Here is a 21,900-nt window from a genome sequence, read left to right as displayed (position 1 = left end):
AGCATATGGAAATGAGCTGAGGCAGGCAGGTGAAAAGTTTACCCTTCACCCTCAGAGAGGCTGTGTTTGGAAAACCTGTGTTGATTTTACCTTGAGTGTGAGTCACTCATAAAATGCTGTCAGAAATCTCTCTGGGGCTGGCCCAAGTCACAAAATGTGTGTGGATTGTTTTCCAAGCTGTGCTTTGTTAAAATAGTAATTCCCAGTTTGCCTTAGGTGTAGAGTTTAGGGTCATGGTTCGCTGGATATTTTAGGAAAACACGAGCACACATTCCATCCCTCCTCCCCCCATCACAGTGTGGGAGGCTTAGGTTATTCACAGGGCTCAGATTTTTCAGAGAACCAATTGCTGATAGTCGTCATTCCCTGTCCTAGTCCTCTCCCAAAAGAACCATATTTGGGCTCTTGGTTGATTTGAATGTCCACAAGACGTTACTTCCCAAGGTATGCCTGGGAGTGGTGTAGGGGGACTTCGGAGTTGCTGATGGAGTCAGAGCTCTGGGCCTACACTGGAGATGAGGCCGTGTTTGGCCGTTTTGCGGGCTCTAGCCAGATTGAAAGAATGAATAAATGAATGAACAAGGGAACCTTTCATGACGTGGAAAAAGGACTTGCAAATCCAACTGTATATTTAATGTTATTTCCCCCTCTCACCAGCCTTCCTCTGCTCTTCTCTCCAGAGGCTCAACCACTTGCCTTTGGGCATGTGCTTGGTGAACATTCTCCACCAACCTTTACTTTGCCAGACTCCCCTTCAGTGTCAGACAGTACAAACGACCATCAGGAACCACTGTGCAAGACTAAAGGCTGGATGGCTCTCTAATGGATTTTGGCCCAAACAGAAGGAGAAGCACTTTTGAAACAAAAGTTTAGGAAAGGTCAGGGAATGATGGTAGGTGATAAAATGCCTTTATGGTCTGCTTTCAAGAAAATGGCATCTAGGTATGCTGTCACTCTTCATCAAGTGTGCATGTGCGCTGGCATTGGCGTTGACCGTCTGGAACTGGGTGCTGGGGAGATGTTGACAAAGCAGTAAGGTGATGAAAGGGAGGAGAGGCTGGTGGAGGCCTGGCTGTTTCTTGTTAGAGCTCCAGCAAAGGTAAAGAAAGTGGATCATAATCATGGACAGGAGCTCCTCCAACTCCATGTCATCAAGTTAATGGCTGAGGGAATCTCGGTGCATAAAGGCAAAGGCTCCCTGTGTCTGCCTGGGCAGGTTGTGGTGACATCTACTTGTCAGAACCTTCAGGAATTAAAACGTGTACATTAAACTAAAACAGATGTTCTTAGAAGTGCAAATGCAATTAGGTTACATAGATCAATGAACAAATATTATAAGGAATGATGAAAAATGTTATAGGGATGATTCCCTGTGGTTTGAGGTGTGCTACCCCACAGAGGGAGTGTAGCCACTGCCTGGAAACTCAGTGAGTCACTGGAGTCAAGCTTCTTTGACTGCCTCTTGAGGAGCTGGGGAGCTCGCGTCCTCTTGGAAGTCTTCTCACCCTGATCCTGAGTTAGGAACTGCAAAATTCTCTTTACTCGCTATACCCCAGGATGGAGGTTGAGATTCTCAGAGGGTATAATCACAGCCACACAGATGTATTGTGAGGTCAAATCAAATTATCAGATAATACAGGGCAGGGACTCACATCCCTCAACTCATGTGATACTCACTGGGTCCCTCTGAGAGTAGACAAGGCATTTGTTCCTTCATTCACCCATTCATCCATTGAACATTTATTAATCAGTATGTACCAAGCTCTGTGCTGGGAATGAAGAATGCAACAGGACAGACCCTGGCTCAGAGATGCTCAGAGCCCAGTCAGGGAGTCAGACAAGAATAATCACTGTGATACCGAGTGTAAAAACATCCAACTAGAGAACACATCAGAGAGGGTCCAGATCCAGCCTTGCAGAGACATTCAGGCAGGCTTGAGATGATCTTGAAGAATGAGTAAGAGGGAGTCAAATTACAAGAAAGCAGTGGGTGGGGTGTGGAGTCCATAGAAGTGGGAACAGCATTTATAAAGATATAGAGACATGAGAAAAATGTGGCCAGGAAACAGCAGATGTTTCAGTACGACTAGAAGAAAATGGGTGGAATTCTAGTAGGAAATTAAGTTGGAGAGATAGAAAGCATCGTATCATCAAGGGTCTTATGTATAATACTAATATTTTTCCCCCTTTGTTCTGAAGTAAGGAGGAACAATCGAATACTTTGTTATCTTTAAATCAAGTATATTGAGGTATATTTTAAACACAATAAAATGAACCATTTTAAGTGTGTAGTTTGATGAGTTTTGACAGACATATATACCTATGTAACCACTGCCCTAATAAAGATGTACAACATTTCCATCTCTCCCAAAAATACCTTGTGTTCCCCTACAGTCAACACCCTCCCATGTTTCCAGCTCTAGGTAACCACCGATCTGTTTTCAGTCATGATAGATTAATTCTGCCTATGCTAGAACTTCACACTGATAGAATCATACAATGTGTTCTTTTTTATATCTGGCTTCTCTTAATCAGTCTGAAGTCTTCGTGATTCATCCATGCTGTGTGTGTCAGAAGTTCATTCCTTGTTATTGCTGAGTGGTATTCCATTGAGTGAGTGTACCAGAAATTGTTTATCCATTCATCTTTTGGTGGATATTTAGGCTTCCAGTTTTGGAATATTGTAAAGTTGCTATGGTGATTCATGTACAAATTTTTGCAGACATGAGTTTTTATTTCTCTTGGGTAAATAAGCATACAAATATTTAATAAACACATAAAAGATACTTAGCAATATGAGTTATCAAGAAATGTGGGCTAAAACCACATCAAGATACCAGTGAACACCTATTAGCCTGCTTAAAATTAAAAAGACTGACAATAACCATTGCTGATGAGGATGTGCAGCAACATGAGCTCTCATTCATTGTTGATGGGAAAGTAAAATGTACATCCACTTTGGAAAATAGTTGGCAGTTTCTTTTTCACATAAACATTACCTTGGCACTAACACTCCTGAGTTTTTAACCACTGATGAATTTTAAGTAGGGCAGCAATATGAAAAGATTTTGTTTTTAGAGGAATATTCTAACAGCATTGAGGATGATAGATTCTGTGTGTTTAGATAGTCTGTATAATCTTAATTTTTATTGATAAAAAATCATCTACTATATTTTAATAGTATACATGGGTAATTATTTCTCTATAGGGGATAGTTAGGTAATGTTAAATATTTCATTATTGGCTATAATTCTGAATAAACTTCATGCACAAAACAGGGTTGTTTTTGCTGAACTATTTACTTAGAACAAGCTCATAGGATTGGGATCACTGAGTCAGTATTCTTTAAAATGTTTATGTTGCCACATGACATTCTGACTGTCTAGGGATTGTACCAACTGTGTATATTATTAGTTATTTTTCACAGATCAGGAAAGAGAAGCCTAGATAGATTATGTGAATTAGCTAACATAAGCAGGAAAATATACAGCAGTGCTTTAAGCTGCGTACTTGATCCCCCTTAATCTAGGGGTTCTCTGTCCTTCTCATCACACTTGGGCTCACTCAGAACTCTATTTGGAGAACACTTACTCTGTGCTGTAGGCTCTGCTAATGTCAGGGATACAAAAATGAAAACACCTAGTTTATGATCTAGTGGCCTTCCCAGATCTAGTGGCCTCTCCTCTTCTCTGTCTAGAGAAAATCTCAAGTGAACAGTATGATTTCAAAAGGGAGAGGAGAAAAATTGTTAAAGTCACATACTGGGTCACAGCTTGGACACCAATTTTTTACACAGTTTCCATGACCATGCTGACACACAAGTGAATTGCATCTTCTGCTGTGCTTTTATTTGGCAGGTTGGCCATGTAGGTAAAGGCCTGGAATTAAGAAACCCATCTCAGTTGGGATTGACTACAGAGATATAGTGTGAGCTTAAGGACATGTACACAGAAGTGCTCTGGGGAGAATGTCAGGTTGGAGCAATAACTGGGGGCATCTGCTGGAGTCATTCTTTCTGTGTGTTTGTTACTGTTCTAGGTGCTGGAAGAAAGGAGAAGAAAAAAGCTTTGGGGGCTGGAAATCAAGCTATTCGCAGAAATGTCTGGCACATATCAATGCAGGTGAGGTGGGAGGCCAAGTGTGCAGGTTGTGGCATTTCATTTTAGTGTGCTCCAGTTTTCTCCCTTTCTCCCTCCCTCTGGGTGTACCCTTTCTCCATCTTCTCCCCCACTGCACCCCTGGGGACTCAGTTACCAACTAGTATTGTGGTGTCATCCTAGCCCCTCCAGAGGCACTATGCCTAGGCCTGCTCTGCTACTTTGGGATCACAACCATAATATCTGCAGATGCTAGCTGCGTTAGCTAAGAGAATGAAGAAAGATGTTGTGGGGAACCCATGGTGGGGTGCAGAGGACTGGACAGCTTCTTGCCCATCTCATCAAGGCAGCTGTGACCAATCTGGGTGATTGATGCTCGTGATACTAGGGAAATAGGGTATAATGAGACGGCCCACGGTTCCAGGAGCTGTGGGAAAACCAGTTTTTATTTGAAGTCTCATTTCATCTAAATATTGGAAATCCATTTAATTTGCACATTTTTCCCACAGCACTTTACAATCAGGTGTCTTGGACATACAACAGCAATGAAGTTGTGTCTCCCAGTTGAAAATGGAGGGAGTGCAGCACAAGGAAGTTACATGGCTTGGGGGAGAGTGTGAAAGAGTGAGCCATTGATGGAGTATCGTGGACATGACGAAGGTTAGGAGACTTAAGAAAACTGGATCCATGACGTGTAATAGTACATATCTATTGCTATGGTTATGGAATTGTTTCATGCTTTTTGCTTCATCAACTAGTGTTTGTAATTGTATATCCCAGGATGCAACAAAATGATGCCAAGAGATTTTTGATCACATAGACCACAGGTGTCAATCACAGGGCCTTCTGCCTGGAAATTAATTTGCCTCATGTGAAGGGAGGATCAGTCACCAGATCCTATTTGTTACCCATGTTTGTACCAACACCCTTGTGGGCCTGTACTTGCAAGAGTCGCTACACGGTCAGCAGTGTGGGGAGAAGTGAGCAGTCATGAAGGTGCAAGGGTCCTCCCTGGACTTTTCCTTTTAAATGTATCACCTAGATGGTGTCTTCCATTTGTGGATGTGGCCGCATTCCCTCATCTTCCATTGAGGTCCAGCCTGGGGGCCTAGTTGCCCTGGACAGGGTCTCCTGGAGATGGGAGTCCTAACTCTATTCTGGAAGTTGTCAGAAGGCACCCTGGAAGAAAGAGAAGAGAAGGAAAATGGAAATTAATCATTTGTCCAATGTGATAGTTGCTCTGAGGCAGTGTTCCTCAGACTGTTCCATGAAGCACTAGTTTCATGAACTGCTCTGTGATAAAAGGATTCAGAGTCCAAAGATTTGGGGGATGTTGCACATTATATCACTTACGTGCAGCTTCACAGTGCTGATCAGCCTATTAAAAGTTACAAGAGTGCTTACAGAAAAACACACCTTTTCTAAAATTTACCTGAATGTGGAACCACATCTCCCCCTCCCCAGCACATTTCGTACTATCCAAGGAAAACACTTAGCAGTGTAGAGGGTGAAGATGAAGATTCAGGAGAAGATTGGATCTACTGCCTGAAAGAAAGTGTGAGTCCTTTTCCCATTGTCTATTACTCAAAATAGTTAATCCCAAACTCTGTTTAGTATCATCAAGGTATCAGGAAGCTCACAAAACATTCTTTAAAGTATGGAAAGGTGCACTCATTTTGACTAGGAAAGCACCCACTGCCATATGCAATGTTTAGCAGGAAGAAAAGGGCCACAGGTCACCCTGCTCATTCCAGCCCCTCCTTCAGGGAACTCCTGCTGCCTCCGCACTCACAGTTGGCCTGCCTCACTGTCTGCTCTCATAGAACCTCTGAGCAGCTGTCTCCTTTGTAATTAGGCAGTCACTAGTATGATTATTGGTTCAGGGTTTTCATTGGACTAAAAGCAGCAGCAGAATTGGGCCTGAAACATAACTGGTGTTCAGTAATATTTTTTCAAATAACTTTATTAAATCCATTAGAGATCATAATAAATCTATATCCCTTGGTACTCATTAAACAAGATTGCTTCTTCTCCCTCTAGGCAAAAATCTGTATTCATTTGGTAGGGCTCCTATAAGAGATAACCACAAACTTGGTGGCTTGAAAAACAGAAGTTTGTTCTCTCAATTTCTGGAGGCTTGAAGTCTGAAGTTAAGGTGTAGGCAAGCTGGTTCCTCCCGGAGGCTCCGCCGGAGAACTGTCCCCATGCCTTTCTCCTGGCCTCTGGCAGCGCCTGGTGCTCCTTGGCTTGGAAGCTGCGTCACTCCAATCTCTGCTCCCATCTTTGAGTGGCCCCCCTCTTTCTGCGTGTCTGATTAGAGATGCCTCCATGTGACTCTGAAATCCTTCAAACTTAACAAAAGCCTATGGCTGTGTATCACCGGGTCCCACCTCCTCTCACCTTTTCTCATGAATCTTCAGTGTTTTCTAAAAACTGGGGCCTTACACATTTGCCACTGTGAGCAGAACACTGGAGCAATTAGCAAAAGGAGAACCAGGATCTCCACCTTCCCTCTGGGAAACTGCCTCTTGGAGGAACTGTATGGGGACTGTGAAATCTTGGATTGCTGCTGTCATTGAAAGAAGTAAAGCTGAATACAAACTTGTCAGGAGCTTTGGATCCAGGCTAAACCCCACTTCCTCCAGAGGGGAAGAGGAGAGCAGAAGAGCCAGTCTGGGAGACTGAGATTTTCTATGGGACCTGAGGTCCTTTAAGGGGACCAGATGCCCCAGTGGTCCCTGATCTCTGGAGAATGGAACTAGAAAAATGTCCTGGCTTCTCTTTCAACAAACTGTAGAGCTCATGGCTTACTTATCAGTGAGCATCTCAGGTGAATATATTGACGGAGCTTGGGAGGTGTTCTAGCTTTAAGTGACGAAACAGGGAAATATTTAGAGCCACGGCCACCTGCTGGGCTAGGACTCCCCGTGAAAGCCCTCCTTCTCATGACCGCCCCGCATACTCTTAGCTTTCCTCCTCCAAACCCCAAATAGACACGCTTACAGGAAGGCACACCTGCTGGGTATTACGCTTCTTATCCCAGTGACTTGAGAAGGGGAATGGAAGGCAGAATGACTTTTCCATCAATATACCCAGAAGAATGAGGGGAGAGACAAAGTTTGGTCTCTTCATGGCCATAAGGAAGGACAGAGGTGATATGTCTGAAATAATCCATTTTGCTTTTTCCATCTCCTGCCTTAAAAAAAAGCAAGATATGAACCTAAGGAAGAGCTTGAGGAAAAAAATGAAATGCTAAAGAATTACCTGGATGAGTGCCAAAAACATGCCCTGCCTGAAGCAGGAATATTTCCAAGGATTTTGTGGGGAAAGAGGAAAGAACAACAATAACACCAATATCCATGTCTGTGGAGGCAGGACATACTTAAAAAAATTTTTTTTAATTAAGGTATTATTGATATACACTCTTATGAAGGTTTCACATGAAAAAACAATGTGGTTACTATATTTACCCGTATTATCAAGTCCCTACCCACACCCCAATGCAGTCACTATCCATCAGTGTAGTAAGATGCCACAGATCCGCTATGTGCCTTCTCTGTGCTACACTGTTCTCCCCGTGATCCCCCACACCATGTGTACTAAACATAATACCCCTCAGTCCCCTTCTCCCTCCCTCCCCACCTGCCCTCCCACACCCCTTCCCTTTGGTAACCACTAGTTCCTTCTTGGAGTCTGTGACTCTGCTGCCATTTTCTTCCTTCAGTTTTGCTTTGTTCTTATACTCCACAAATGAGGGAAATCATTTGGCACTCGTCTTTCTCAGCCTGGCTTATTTCACTGAGCATAATGTCCTCCAGCTCCATCCATGTTGTTGCAAATAGTAGGATTTGTTTCTTTCTTATGGCTGAATAGTATTCAATTGTGTATATGTACCACCTCTTCTTTATCCATTCATTCTACTGATGGACATTTAGGTTGCTTCTATACCTTGGCTATTGTAAATAGTGCTGTGATAAACACAGGGGTGCATATGTCTTTTTGAATCTGAGAAGTTGCATTCTTTGGGTAAATTCCAAGGAGTGGGATTCCCGGGTCAAAGGGTATTTCTATTTTTAGTTTTTTGAGGAACCTCCATATTGCTTTCCACAATGGTTGAACTAGTTTACATTCCAACCACCAGTGTAGGTGGGTTATCCTTTCTCTGCATCCTCACCAGCATTTGTTTTTCTTAGTCTTTTTGATGCTGGCCATCCTTACTGGTGTGAGGTGATATCTCATTGTGGTTTTAATTTGCATTTCCCTGATGATTAGAGATGTGGAGCATCTTTTCATGTGTCTGTTGGCCATTTGAATTTCTTCTTTGGAGAATTGTCTCTTCATATCCTTCATGCATTTTTTAATAGGGTTATTTGCTTTTTGGGTGTTGAGGCATGTGAGTTCTTTATATATTCTGCATGTTAACACTTTGTTGGACATGCCATTTACAAATATATTCTCCCATACTGTAGGATGCCTTTTTGTTCTGTTGATGGCGTCCTTTGCTGTACAGAAGCTTTTTAGTTTGATGTAGTCCCATTAGTTCATTTTTGCTTTTGTTTCCCTTGCTTGAGGAGATGCATTCAGGAGATGCATTCATGTTTATATTCAGGATATTTTTGCTTATGTTGTCTTTTAAGAGTTTTATGGTTTCATGGCTTACATTCAGGTCTTTGATCCATTTCAAGTTTACTTTTGTGTATGGGGTTAAACAATAATCCAGTTTCATTCTCTTGCATGTGGGTCTACAGTTTTGCCAACACCAGTTGTTGAATAGGCTGTCATTTCCCCATTGTATGTCCATGGCTCCTTTATCATATATTAATTGACCATAAATGGTTGGGTTTATATCTGGGCTTTCTAGTCTGTTCCACTGGTCTATGGTTCTGTTCTTTTGCCAGTACCAAATTGCCTTGACTACTGTGGTTTTGTAGTAGAGCTTCAAGTTGGGGAGTGTAATCCCGCCCACTTATTCTTCCTTCTCAGGATTGCTTTGGCTGTTCAGGATCTTTTGTGGTTCCACATGAATTTTAGAATGATTTGCTCTAGTTCATTGAAGAATGCTGTTTTGTATTTTGATAGGAATTGCATTGAATCTGTAGATTGCTTTAGGCAGGATGGCCATTTTGACAATATGAACTTTTCCTATCCATGAGCATGGGATGTGTTTCCATTTACTGATATCTTCTTTAATTTCTCTCATGAGTATCTTATAATTTTCGAAGTACAGGTTTTTCACTTTCTTGTTTAGGTTTATTCCTAGGTATTTTTTTTGATGCAATTATGAATGAAATTGTTATCCTGATTTCTCCCTCTGCTAGTTCAGCATTAGTATATAGGGGTGCAACAGATTTATGTATATTAATTTTGTGTCCTGCAACTTCGTTGAATTCAGATATTAGATCTAGTAGTGTTGGAGTGGATTCTTTGGGTTGTTTGATTGCTGTGGCTAGGACCTCCAGTACTATGTTTTTTTATGTACAATATCATGTCATCTGCAAACAGGGACAGTTTAACTTCTTCCTTGCCAATCTGGATGCCTTTTATTTCTTTGTGTTATCTGATTGCTGTGGCTAGGACCTCCAGTACTATGTTGAATAAAAGTGGGGAGAGTGGGCATCCTTGTCTTGTTCCCAGTCTTAAAGGAAAAGCTTTCAGTTTCTTGCTGTTTAGTATAGTGTTGGCTGAGGGTTTGTCATATATGGCCTTTATTGTGTTGAGGTACTTCTATACCCATTTTGTTGAGAGTTTTTATCATGAATGGGCACTGAATTTTATCAAATGCTTTTTCATCATCTATGGAGATGATCGTGTGGTTTTTGTCCTTCTTTTTGTTAATATGGTGTACGATGGTGATGAATTTTCTAATACTGTACCATCCTTGCATCCCTGGAATAAATCCTGCTTGATCATGATGGATGACATTTTGATATATTTTTGAATTCGGTTTGTTAATATTTTGTTGAGTATTTTTGCATCTATGTTCATCACGGATATTGATCTGTAATTTTCTTTTCTTGGTGGTGTCTTTACCTGGTTTTGGTATTAGACTGATGCTGGCCTCATAGAATGAGTTTGGGAGTATTCCCTCTTCTTCCACTTTTTGGAGAACTTTAAGGAGGATGGGTATTAGGTCTTCACTAAATATTTGATAAAATTCAGCGGTGAAGCCACCTGGTCCAGGGTTTTGTTCTTAGGTAGTTTTTTGAATACCAATTCAAATTCATTGCTGGTAATTGGTCTGTTCAAATTTTCTGTTTCTTTCTGGGTCAGCCTTGGAAGTTTGTATTTTTCTAGAGAGTTGTCCATTTCTTCTAGGTTATCCAGTTTTTTAGCATATAATTTTTCATAATATTCTCTCATATTTCTTTATATTTCTGTGGTGTCTGTAGTGATTTATCCTTTTTCATTTCGGATTCTGTTTATGTGTGTAAACTCTCTCTTTTTTTGATATGTCTGGCTAGGGGTTTATATTTTGTTTATTTTCTTGAAGAACCAGCTCCTGCTTTTATTGATTCTTTCTATTGTTTTATTCTTCTCGATTTTATTTATTTCTGCTCTAATCTTTATTATGTCCCTCCTTCTACTGACTTTGGGCCTCATTTGTTCTTCTTTTTATAGTTTCATTAATTGTGAGTTTAGACTGTTCATATGGGATTGTTCTTCTTTCCTGAGGTAGACCTGTATTGCAGTATACTTTCCTCTTAGCACAATCTTTGCTGCATCCTACAGATTTTGTGGTGTTGTCATTTGTTTCCATGTATTGCTTGATTTCTGTTTTTATTTGTTCATTGATCCATTGGTTATTTAGGAGCATGTTGTGAAGCCTCCACGTGTTTGTGGGACTTTTCATTTTGTTTGCATAATTTATTTCTAGTTTCATACCTTTGTGGTTTGACTGGTTGGTACAATTTCAATCATTTTGAATTTACCGAGGCTCTTTTTGTGGCCTAGTATATGATCTATTCTTGAAAATGTTCCATGTGTACCTGAGAAGAATGTGTATTCTGCTGCTTTTGGATGTAGAATTCTATAGATGTCTGTTAAAGCCATCTATTCTAATGTGTTCTTCAGTGCCTCTGTCTCCTTACTTATTTTCTGTCTGGTTGATCTGTCCTTTGGAGTGAGTGGAGTGTTGAAGTCTCCTAGAATGAATGCATTGCATTCTATTTCCCCTTTTAATTCTGTTAGTATTTGTTTCACATATGTAGGTGTTCCTGTGTTGGGTGCATAGATATTTATAATGGTTATATCCTCTTGTTGGACTGACCCCTTTATCATTATGTAATGTCCTTCTTTGTCTCTTCTGACTTTCTTTGTTTTGAAGTTTATTTTATCTGATACAGGTACTGCAGCTCCTGTTTTTTTCTCTGTATTATTTGCATGAAATATGCCATCCCTTCATTTGTATTCTGTGAATGTCTTTGGGTTGAGAGTGAATCTCTTGTAGGCAGCATATAGATGGGTCTTGTTTTTTTTACCCATTCAATGACTGTATGTCTTTTGATTGGTGCATTCAGTCCATTTACATTTAGGCTGATTATCAGTAGGTATGTACTTATTGCCATTGCAAGCTTTAATTTTATGTTTACCAAAGGTCCAAGGTTAACTTCCTTACTATGTAAGAGTCTAACTTAACTCACTTAATGTGCTATTACAAACACAATCTAAAGGTTCTTTTTTCCTCGTCTTTTTTCTTTCTCTTCCATTCCTTATATATTAGGTATCAGATTCTGTACTTTTTGTCTATCCCTTGATTGACTTTGGGGGTAGTTGATTCAATTTTGCATTTGCTTAGTAATTAGCTGTTCTACTTTTTTTTAAACTGTGGTTTTATTACCTCTGGTGACAGCTATTAATCCTTAGAAACACTTCCATCTAAAGCAGTCCTTCCAAAATACACTGCAGAGATGGTTTGTGGGTGGTAAATTATCTCAGCTTTTTCTTATCTGGAAATTGTTTAATCCTTTCTTCAAATTAAAATGATAATCATGCTGGATGCAGTATTCTTGGTTTGAGGCCCTTCTGCTTCATTGCATTAAATACATCATGCCACTCCCTTCTGGCCTGTAAGGTTTCTGCTGAGAAGTCTGATGATAGCCTGATGGGCTTTCCTTTGTATGTGATCTTATTTCTCTCTCTGGCTGGTTTTAATAGACTGTCTTTATCCTTGATCTTTGCCATTTTATTTATTATATGTCTTGGTGTTGTTTTCCTTGGGTCCTTTGTGTTGGGAGGTTTATGTACCTCCATGGCCTGAGATACTATCTCCTTTCCCAGACTGGAGAAGTTTTCAGGAATTACCACCTCAAAGACACTTTCTAACCCTTTTCCTCTCTTCTTCTTCTGGTACCCCTATAATGCAAATATTGTTCTGTTTGGATTGGTCACACACTTCTCTCAATATTCTTTTATTCGTAGAGATTCTTTTTTCTCTTTGTGCCTCAGCTTCTTTGTATTCCTCTTCTCTAATTTCTGTTTCATTTATTGTCTCCTCCACTGTATCTAATCTGCTTTTAAAACTTTCCATTATGTTTCATTTCTGGTACTGTGTTCCATAATAATTGGAACTCTGACCAGAATTCATTCCTGGGTTCTTGAATATTTTTCTGTATGTCCATGAACATGTTTATGATTTTTATTTTGAAATCTTTTTCAGGAAGATTCATGAGAACGATTTCATTTGACTCTTTCTCTGGTGTATTTATAGTTTTGCTCTGAACCAGGTCCCTTTGGCATTTCATATTTGTATGTGGCACACTCTTGTGCCCAGAAGCTCTACTCTCTGGAGCTGCTCAGCCCCAGGAGCAATGTCAGGAGTCATAGGAGAGTGGGGCTGGTGCCTGGGGGGAGGAAAGAGCTGTTTTCTGCTTCCAAGCTGCTATGCCCATCTTCACTGCCAGAACCAGTGGGCTGAGCACACAGGTATAAGCCTCTGTGCTTTGCATTTGTAGCTGCTGTAGGTGGGGCTTCCCTCTGGTTGGCCTGACGCCAGGGCAGGGTTTGCTGGTTTGTGAGTTAGGTGCGTGCTGGCCAGGAGGAAGGCACAACAGGCTGCATATCACGGAGGTAGGCCTTGGAGCTGCATAGCCAGCCATGGGGCTGGAGCTCCTGAAGATCATGAAAGCTCCCAACCTGCTAGGCAGAGTGTACTCAGACAGTTTTGTCTACCTGTCCTTTCTCCTGAGCAGTAAGGTCTGTGCAATCCTTGTCCCTTTAGCAGCCCTTTCACTATTAGGAAGTCTCTCAGACTGCCTGCCTTTTTTTTTGTCTCAGAGCAGCCAGATATGGATCCCTGCTTTTCACAAGTGGCTGGAATCTCAGTTTCTCCAGGAATTTGGCCTGTCTTAGCTTTCCAACCCCATAATCATGAGAGCATCACGAAAGCACCATGAAATGTAGGTTTGTGCTCCCAGAGCAGACCTCCAGAGCTAGGTATTCAGCAGTCCCAGGCCTCCACTCCCTCCCTGCTCTGTTTGTCTTCCTCCCACTGGTGAGCTGGGGTGGGGGAAGGGCTTGGGTCCTGCTGGGCCATGGCTTTGGTACATTACCATGTTCTGTGAGGCTTATTCTTTTCTCCAGGTGTATGCAGTCTGGCACAGCTGTTTTCTGTTGCTCTTTCAGGATTAGTTGTATTAATTATATTTTTGTATTGTATGCAGTTGTAGGAGGAAGCCTCTGTCTCACCTCTCATGCCGCCATCTTTAATCTCCTCTCTCCCAGGACGTACTTTTTGAAAATTAAATTTTAAATGAATAATTTTGGTTTTGATATTGGGACACTTAGGGAGTGAAAACCCTGGATGAGTTTCAAAATTTTGCTTTCTAATGGTTCTCTCCTTTTCTTTTGGGAGCAAAATTTATGAATGTCAGAATTAAATCTAAGGCTATAAAGTACTTGGTATGCTGGAAATACTCACAAGCAAAATGCCCATCCCTAACAAAGATAGGTCTGTCATATTTCTATGGGAGAGAAAATCTTGCCTTTTTTTTATTCTTTCAAATCAGGCATATGAAATGCATTTCATTACCCTTGATGCATCAGGAGACTCTCAGCTCACATATTTTATTTAGCAAAAAGGCACAATATATCTTTCTCTCCTAACATCTACTCACTTTGAGAAATCTTTCTGTCGTTCATACACACATAAGTAGCCCAACTCTAAGGTATGTAAAATTCCAAACTATGCCCTCAACCAGACAAATCACAAAAGAGATCATTCAATCCTTCTGACCCAGAAGAGAAATGACTTTTGGAAGATTTCCTTCCCCTCTGGGATGTGAAGGAGAGGCTTGGGGAGGGAGGCTGGGTTTTATTGGGACAAGTGATGGAAGCTTTGTGACCTTTCCATCCTATGGTTGATGAAACACTCTCATCTGAAATAATAATCCTTTGACCAGGTATGCCTACTGAATCCTGGGGTGGCACAATGTGACTGCTAATGAAAGTCAAGTCAAAGAACGTGGTCAATGAGTGACATGAGAAGGGAGGATATTTCCAGATGAGATTCAAAATGAGATCATGAGTTGCTGAGGTGAACACATACAGGAGAACTGTTCCAGATGATAGGAGCTGTAGCAGATGTCACTGCGTGTTTGTTTTTAGGAAGAGAAAAAGCTTAAACAGAGAGGAATGCCAAATATTACACATACTACATACAGCACAAAACATTGTTTAAACACCTGAAAATGCCACAAGAATACAGATTTCATTTTAAGTGATTTTGTGGAACATGCTTTTCGAAAGAAAAGGAATAATTTTGCATGGTTTGGTGGTATAGAGATTGAATTGGCCCCCCTAAAAAGAGGTCTATATCCTGCCCCTCAAACCTGTAACCTTATTTGGAAAAAGCATCTTTACAGATGTAATTAAGTTAAAGATCTTTATATGAGATTATCCTAAATTACCTGGGTGGGCCCTAAACCCAGTGACAAGTGTCCTTATAAGAGGTAAGAGGAGACACAGACACACAGAGGGAAGAATGCTTTGTAGAGACAGAGGCAGAGATTGGGTGATGCAGTCACCAGCCAGCGAATGCCTGGAGCCACCAGAAGCTGGATGAAGTCACCAGAGGTAAGGGAACCTTCTCTCCTAGAAATTTCAGAGGGAACATGCCCTGCAAACACCTTGACTTTGGGCTTCTGGCCTCTGGTTCTCTTGTTGTATGTCACCCTGTTTGTGGTGATTTTTTATGGCAGCCCTGGCAGGGTCTCAGCATCCAGACAGACCTGGTTTTGAATTATGGTCTCTCCTCTTCCTAACCCTTTGCAAGGCCCTGAGTATCTTTAAATATTAGTTTCTGCATCTGTGAAATTGGTAAGACAACAGCTCCTACCTCATAGGATGTGACACCTGCCTCACAGATGTGGGGAGCAAAGGACGGAACACAGTGAATATTCCATAGTAGATGTGCAATGCTGGAGGCTGATGTTACTATAGTGAGGATTCTCTCCCTTACCCCAAGCCATTTGCACTGGTGCTCACACATAATGCCCTTGTGTTGGTTTGGAAGCCATTCTCTCAGCTCCAAACCCACAGTCCTGTACTCTGCTCTGTGCGGCTGGGGCTGGGACTCTGCTAACTACACATCTCCCTTGCCAGTTAGTGACACTGCATGGGGGATTGTGCGCACAAGGCGGGGAGAGGGGACTGGCACTTTCTGTTTGCTTGCTGTTCCTGTCAGCATCTCCCCAACTATGACTTTCCACCCTGGAGCTCCTGGGTTCCAGTGGGTTCCAGGGTCTAGCCTCTTGCAGTCTTCCTGGAAGCAGCCGCATGGCACATGCTCCAAGGAGCTAGCACCAGCCGAGTAGGGCCCTCCTCAGAAGTCTGAAGCCTGCTCCCAGGGCCTCTTCTCCAAGCTTCTAGGGTCTCATGAGCCCACCCCACCCTGTGTTTCTGCAGCGCTAGAGGTGTTTGTTAGCTACTTCCTACAGTTCCTAGCTTCTCTTACCTTGGGGTTTCCTGTTTGCCTTCTCAGTCCTCCATGACCTGCTTAGTCATATCTTGATACTAAATTCTCTGTTAAAATCACTAGTGAAGTTCCTACTTTCCGCCTGTGCCCTGGTGGATATGACACTTAGTGTGAGTTTCCTGGTTTCCTGTATGTGTGGAGATTGGCCCAGCTGAACGCGCACTGATCTGAAACCAGAAATACTTAGGCTTGTATCTTGGCTCACTTACTTTCCAGCTGAGAGATCTTGGCGAAAATACCTGGCTTCTTTAAGAGTCCAATTTTCTTATTTATGAAATGGGATTAATAATGTTTATCTCATAGGGTTATGTGTAGTTGAATGAGATAATGTCTAAAAAGTGCCTGGCACCTAACAGATTTTTAAGAGATGTGGGCTACCATTGTACATGTGTTAGAAATACATCTTTGTGTCTGTATGTCTCGAACAGGTTCCTCTGCTTTTTACTGTTGAGCATATGAGCTCCTCAGGGCAAGTCCAGGTTCTCTTAATTCAGCTTGCTTGCTTCATTTAAGATATTTGCTTTAGATGAGAAGACTGCAGTTCTGTTGTATTAATTAGCTGGACCCCAACTGATTTAAGAATGAGAAAGTGGGTGGGTGGGGGGAATGGAGCCGGCTTTAAAATGCAAGGAAAATCAGGATGAAAAACAAGACCCCCCACTGGGAAGCGCCACTGAGATACTTTTGATAGCCTGGTTTTCATCCTGGCCCATTCAGCGTTCTCCCGACATTTAGAAGCACATCCAGTCGGAGGCTGTGACATCCCTGGGGTGGCAGAACTGGAAATAAAAATTTAATGCATATAATTTGACTGGGATTTAACTAAACTAAGATTTAGTTGGAACTCATTTGAAGCCACTGCCATGTTTAAAGACTATTTAAGTGTCAAAGAACACAGTCTGTAAGTCACAGACATGCTTTGGGCTGCTGCTGTATGTAGGTAAGGAAGCATTCTATAGGGGCTGCCAGAATCAAAGGCCAGCAAAGACTGCGGGCTTAGCCAGCGTGGAACTTCCAGTATAATAGGGGGACCAAACTAACAGACCCCAATATAAACATAGTATCTGAGTGTGATTCCTTTAGATTCTAGAATTTTCTGAAACTCCCAGGACGTTTCCTGAATTGGCAGTTGCAGAGCCTGGGGCATGGGTATTACCATTGAATAGTATTTTTCAGCATCTATTGGGAATTATTTCCCTCATTTTCACTCAGAAGCAAAGAGGAGGGGAGCAGGGGATACTTACTGGTGTGTGGAGCTGTCTCCCTCTAGGAACACGAGGGCAATGGCAGATCTAAGCTCTGTTTCTAGACTGCACACTCTTTTGATCTTAAAGCACCTCTTCAATCCTGGACACAATTCAGGTAGGGGTGAGGGTGGGATGGGGCTGGTCATTTGCGTCTTCATTTGATCACTCTTAAGGCCAAACCCTACCCGGTGGCCATTAAAGTTGTGAACAAAATGTTTCAAAGCAGGAAATTATTTTTTGTTAAATTTATTTATTAATTTTTTATAAAGCAACAATACCTTCTACTCGTAAAGCATTTTACCATTTATAAAACATTTTCACAAGTCATGTCTGGCTCTCACAATGTAGGTACAAGTTGGAAGCAGCCCACCCTGGCTTCCAGGACTTCTGTTGGGGCTCTCAGCCCAGTGCTCAATCCTCTACCCTTTGCTACTTCTTCTTAGCGGGTAGGTACCATCTTAGGTTTTGCTAAGAGGGCTGGCTCATCCCCCTTTCACCCTTCCACTTCTTGTGAGTTCCAGGTCTGGTACCAGATCTGCATGTGGACAAGACCCATTGGCACCAGGGAAAATCCCAGGCCAACCTTCAGTAGCTGTTGACCCAGAGAGAGGAAGACGCCTCTGAGCTTTTCCCCTTTTGTGAAAACACAAGTTCTCATGTGGGGTGGAGAGAGTGACCTTGTTCTCTCATGAGACTTCATGGAAGGAGCAAATACGCCCCATAAGAGTTATTTTCTTTGACCAAGAGAAAATAGATCCGTGTTAAGATGAGTTTCTGTGTGACCTCTGGGTCTGCAGGATGGATTTCAGGTCCACAGGCTATAGACACCACCAGTCGGATTTCTGTGGTGTGTGTGCATGCGTGTGCTCAGGAAGCTATTAGATGACAGCACTCTACGTGATCCTCTGTAAGTCACAGAACATTTCATGTGTCACTTACAGGAAAGATGTCACGATGTAAGGACAGCCTCCACCTAAAATTTCAGGACAGCTTTGGTTTGCCTCTATCACTTATAAGAGAGTTCACTTCCACTGAAGCATAAAATCTGTGAAATGGAAAACTGGTGAGGAAAGAAGCCTCCCACAGTTCCATGGCAGGGTCCTTTGAGGCTACACCAGGATCTTTCTGCACTGAGGTGAAGCCAGTGGCTGGCGGCAGAGAGTGACACTTCAGGGCCCACCCCTTCTAGTTCTCCTTCTCTGGGAAGATGAATCAAATGTGTTTACACGTTCCTGCAGGATGTCCTGGAGCCCAGCCCATTACAGTCATCATCCATGAAGCTTTATGCCTGTGCTGGATGCAGAAACACATGAAATTGTACACTGGAGGGAAAAAAAGTGCCAAATCTGAAAGGCAAGCTCTCCTCATGCTTAAAAGGGGATTAGGAAACCTAGAAAATTCAAAGGTTAATATAGTAGAGCCAATTCAATAAAATAAATAGAAGTAAGAATAGGTACACATAAGAATAGGCACCAATAAAAACAAGTACCATTACCAATAAAACAAAGTACACACATGTTCATGGCAGCACTATTCACAATAACCAAAAGGTAAAAGGCACCCAAATGTCTTTCTACGGATGAATTGATAAACAAAATGTAATATATACATACAATGGCATATTATTCAGTCATAAAAAGGAAGGAAATTCTGGCTTCCTTTCCACTATGGATGAATCTTAAGGACATTGCAATGAGTCAAATAAGCTCATCAGAAAAGGATAACTACCGTATGAATCCACTCGTATGAGGTGTCTAGAATAGTCAAATTCATAGAGACAGAGAGTAGAATATTGGTTGCCAGGGGTTGTGGGGAGGCGGATGGCAAGTTGTTTAATGGGTGCAGAGTTTCAGTTTTGCAAGACCTAGAGGTTCTGGAGAGTGGTTGCATAGCAATGTGAAGATACTTACTACTACTGGACTATATGCTAAAAAATGTTTATGAGGGTCAATTTTATATTATATGTATTTTATCATAATTAAGCAACAACAAACAAAGAAACAAACCAACAAAATAAAACTGAACTGAGGGACCAACTCATGGATTGAGTTTTGTTGACTGGTGGTTTGGATCCCTAGAAGCGCAGTCTGTGAGGCCAGCCCGGAGTTGGGGGTCAGAAGAGGTGATCTCAGCTGGGAGGGAGCTGCCCTAGGAGGAGCTGTTGAGGGGGGAGGCAGATCATCTTTGCCCTTTGCCTTCCTGGAAACTCTCCCTTCATCCATGACTTCCAGAGAAAAACTCATTGTGAAAGTATCTATCTACGTGTTTCACTCTAAATACTGACACTGTCCTGGGCAGGGAACTACTGTCTCTTCCAAGATTTCTGGAGACCAGAGGGGTTTGTCTTTCCTTGGGTATAAAGGGTGATCATACTAGTTGGACAGGTAGGAGAACACTGCCAGGGTTGGAGTTGATCAACTAGAATGTTTCTCAAACAAGAATCCACAGGTTCTCCATGCAAATATTATAATTTATAGTAGTCTAAACGTTGTAATATAAACATAATTAAAGATTATCCATTTAATTTAATAATTGGAGTATCCAGATGATCAATATGCAGGTATAATTTTAGCACACATACTTATGATTGTATTCACTCCAGTGAAGGGCAAATGACATCCTGAAGCTTTGGATGAATGAAGGTGTAGCCCTAAAGTAAACTGAGGAGAGTGGTGGGGAATTGAGTCACCCCATGGCACAGGGTAGCACATGCCAAACTCAAGAATGCCAACGTGGTAACAGTGCCAGCATGGTATTTGGGCTAATAGTTAGTTTCAACAAAACAACATTATTTCTGCCATTAATTTAATGTGGTAAACTTGAATTTTATTGACCTTTGAGATTTTGTTTCCATTTAATTTGTAAACTTGTGTTGCTTTTCAAGTTATATCAGAGCTATATAAGCACAAAGAGTTCATGTCTACATTTATGTTGGCATATTTTCAACAGCAGTATAATAAGGTCAGTGTCTAATAAGGACAATTTAGCACTCAGGATTTAGATGCTTTCTACTCATTAAAGAGTCTTTACACCATGGCAACAGGCTCCTGCTAGGTTCCATCAGACCCAAGGGTGGCCTTGGACTCTGGACTTTGTGAGGCCTGAACTTACATTCAGGAAGGCTGCCCATAACCTTCAAGATAAATACATACAAATCTGCAAATACAGATCATAGCCTCCTGTCAGTGCTCACGACCAAACTGGCCCTCCGGTTCCTCAGCCCCTTCTCTCTGGCTGGCCTGAGCCTGCTCTGTTTCACATGTTCTCGTCCTTGCTTGCCACTGCTGTAGGGTTGCCTGCTTCTTTTGTTCAGGGTGCTTGTTTTTATGTACAGACACTTTTAGACTTGACATCAGCGAATGCTCAGATTTCATTTTTTTTAATATTCATTTTATTATCATTAATCTTCAATTACATGAAGAACATTATGGTTGCTAGACTCCCCCCTTCACCAAGACCCCCCACAAACCCCATTACAGTCACTGTCCATCAGTGTAGTAAGATGCTGTAGAATCACTACTTGTCTTCTTCTCTGTGTTGCACAGTCCTCCCTGTGCACCCTCCAAATTATACATGTTAATCATAAGGCCCCCTTTCTTTTTCCCTGCCCTTATCCCCCCCTTCCAACCCCTCCTGCCCAGTCCCTTTCCCTTTGGTAACTGCTAGTCCATTCTTGGGTTCTGTGATTCTGCTATTTTGTTCCTTCAGTTTTTCTTTGTTCTTATACTCCACAGATGAGTGAAATCATTTGGTACTTGTCTTTCTCCACTTGGCCTATTTCACTGAGCATGATACCCTCTAGCTCCATCCATGTTGTTGCAAATGGTAGGATCTGTTTTTTTCTTATGACTGAGTAATATTCCATTGTGTATATGTACCACATCTTCTTTATCCAGTCATCTACTGGTGGACACTTAGGTTGCTTCCATTTCTTGGCTATTGTAAATAGTGCAGCGATAAACATAGGTGTGCATCTGTTTTTTTCAAACTGGAGTGCTGCATTCTTAGGGTAAATTCCTAGAAGTGGAATTCCTGGGTCAAATGGTATTTCTATTTTGAGCAGTTTGAGGAACCTCCATACTGTTTTCCACAATGGTTGAACTAATTTACATTCCCACCAGCAGTGTAGGAGGGTTCCCCTTTTTCCGCAACCTCGCCAACATTTGTTGTTGATTGTCTTTTCAATGATGGTGATCCTTACTGGTGTGAGGTGATATCTCATTGTGGTTTTAATTTGCATTTCTTTGATGACAAGCAATGTAGAGCATTCAGGTTTCATTTTAAACACAGTTCTCATCAAGCAGTCTCTATGGGGCTTGGTTTCCCTGGAAAAGTGCTCTGAAGACCGCTGCTTGCTTGTCGCACTCACTAGGCTGAGACTGCATTTCTGCCTTGTCTGTAACCACACGCTCTGCCCTCCATTCCACTCTCTCTGGAAGTGCTGCCTGAATGGCACAGGCCCTCGGAGCTCTAGGCGCTGGAAGTCACTTCCTGAAGAGGAGCCCGGGGTAAAAGGGATTCCCACTAGTAGTAGTGACTTGGGCACCTAACATTTCCTTTAGAAAATGTTAATGTTCCTGCTGTC

At 41.9% G+C, this 21,900-nt stretch overlaps 1 long non-coding RNA gene across 2 annotated transcripts in view; it reads left to right on the top strand.

The window, feature by feature from the left end:
- The window catches only part of LOC118969039 (uncharacterized), a 98,004-nt gene that overhangs the window by 3,654 nt on the left and 72,450 nt on the right, over positions 1-21,900 (top strand). The window contains exons 2-4 of one of the 2 annotated variants that reach the window (XR_005056928.2): positions 681-892; positions 4,039-4,121; positions 4,607-4,757. This is a non-coding gene — a long non-coding RNA (uncharacterized lncRNA). The remainder of the gene's footprint in view (positions 1-680; positions 893-4,038; positions 4,122-4,606; positions 4,758-21,900) is intronic. The other variant, XR_005056927.2, reaches the window with a different exon arrangement.

This window comes from Manis javanica, chromosome 9 (assembly GCF_040802235.1).
Source record: "Manis javanica isolate MJ-LG chromosome 9, MJ_LKY, whole genome shotgun sequence".
In the NCBI taxonomy this organism is placed as follows: domain Eukaryota; kingdom Metazoa; phylum Chordata; class Mammalia; order Pholidota; family Manidae; genus Manis; species Manis javanica.
The sequence above is the reverse complement of the archived record's forward strand: the minus strand, read 5'-3'. Positions and strand labels throughout refer to the sequence as shown.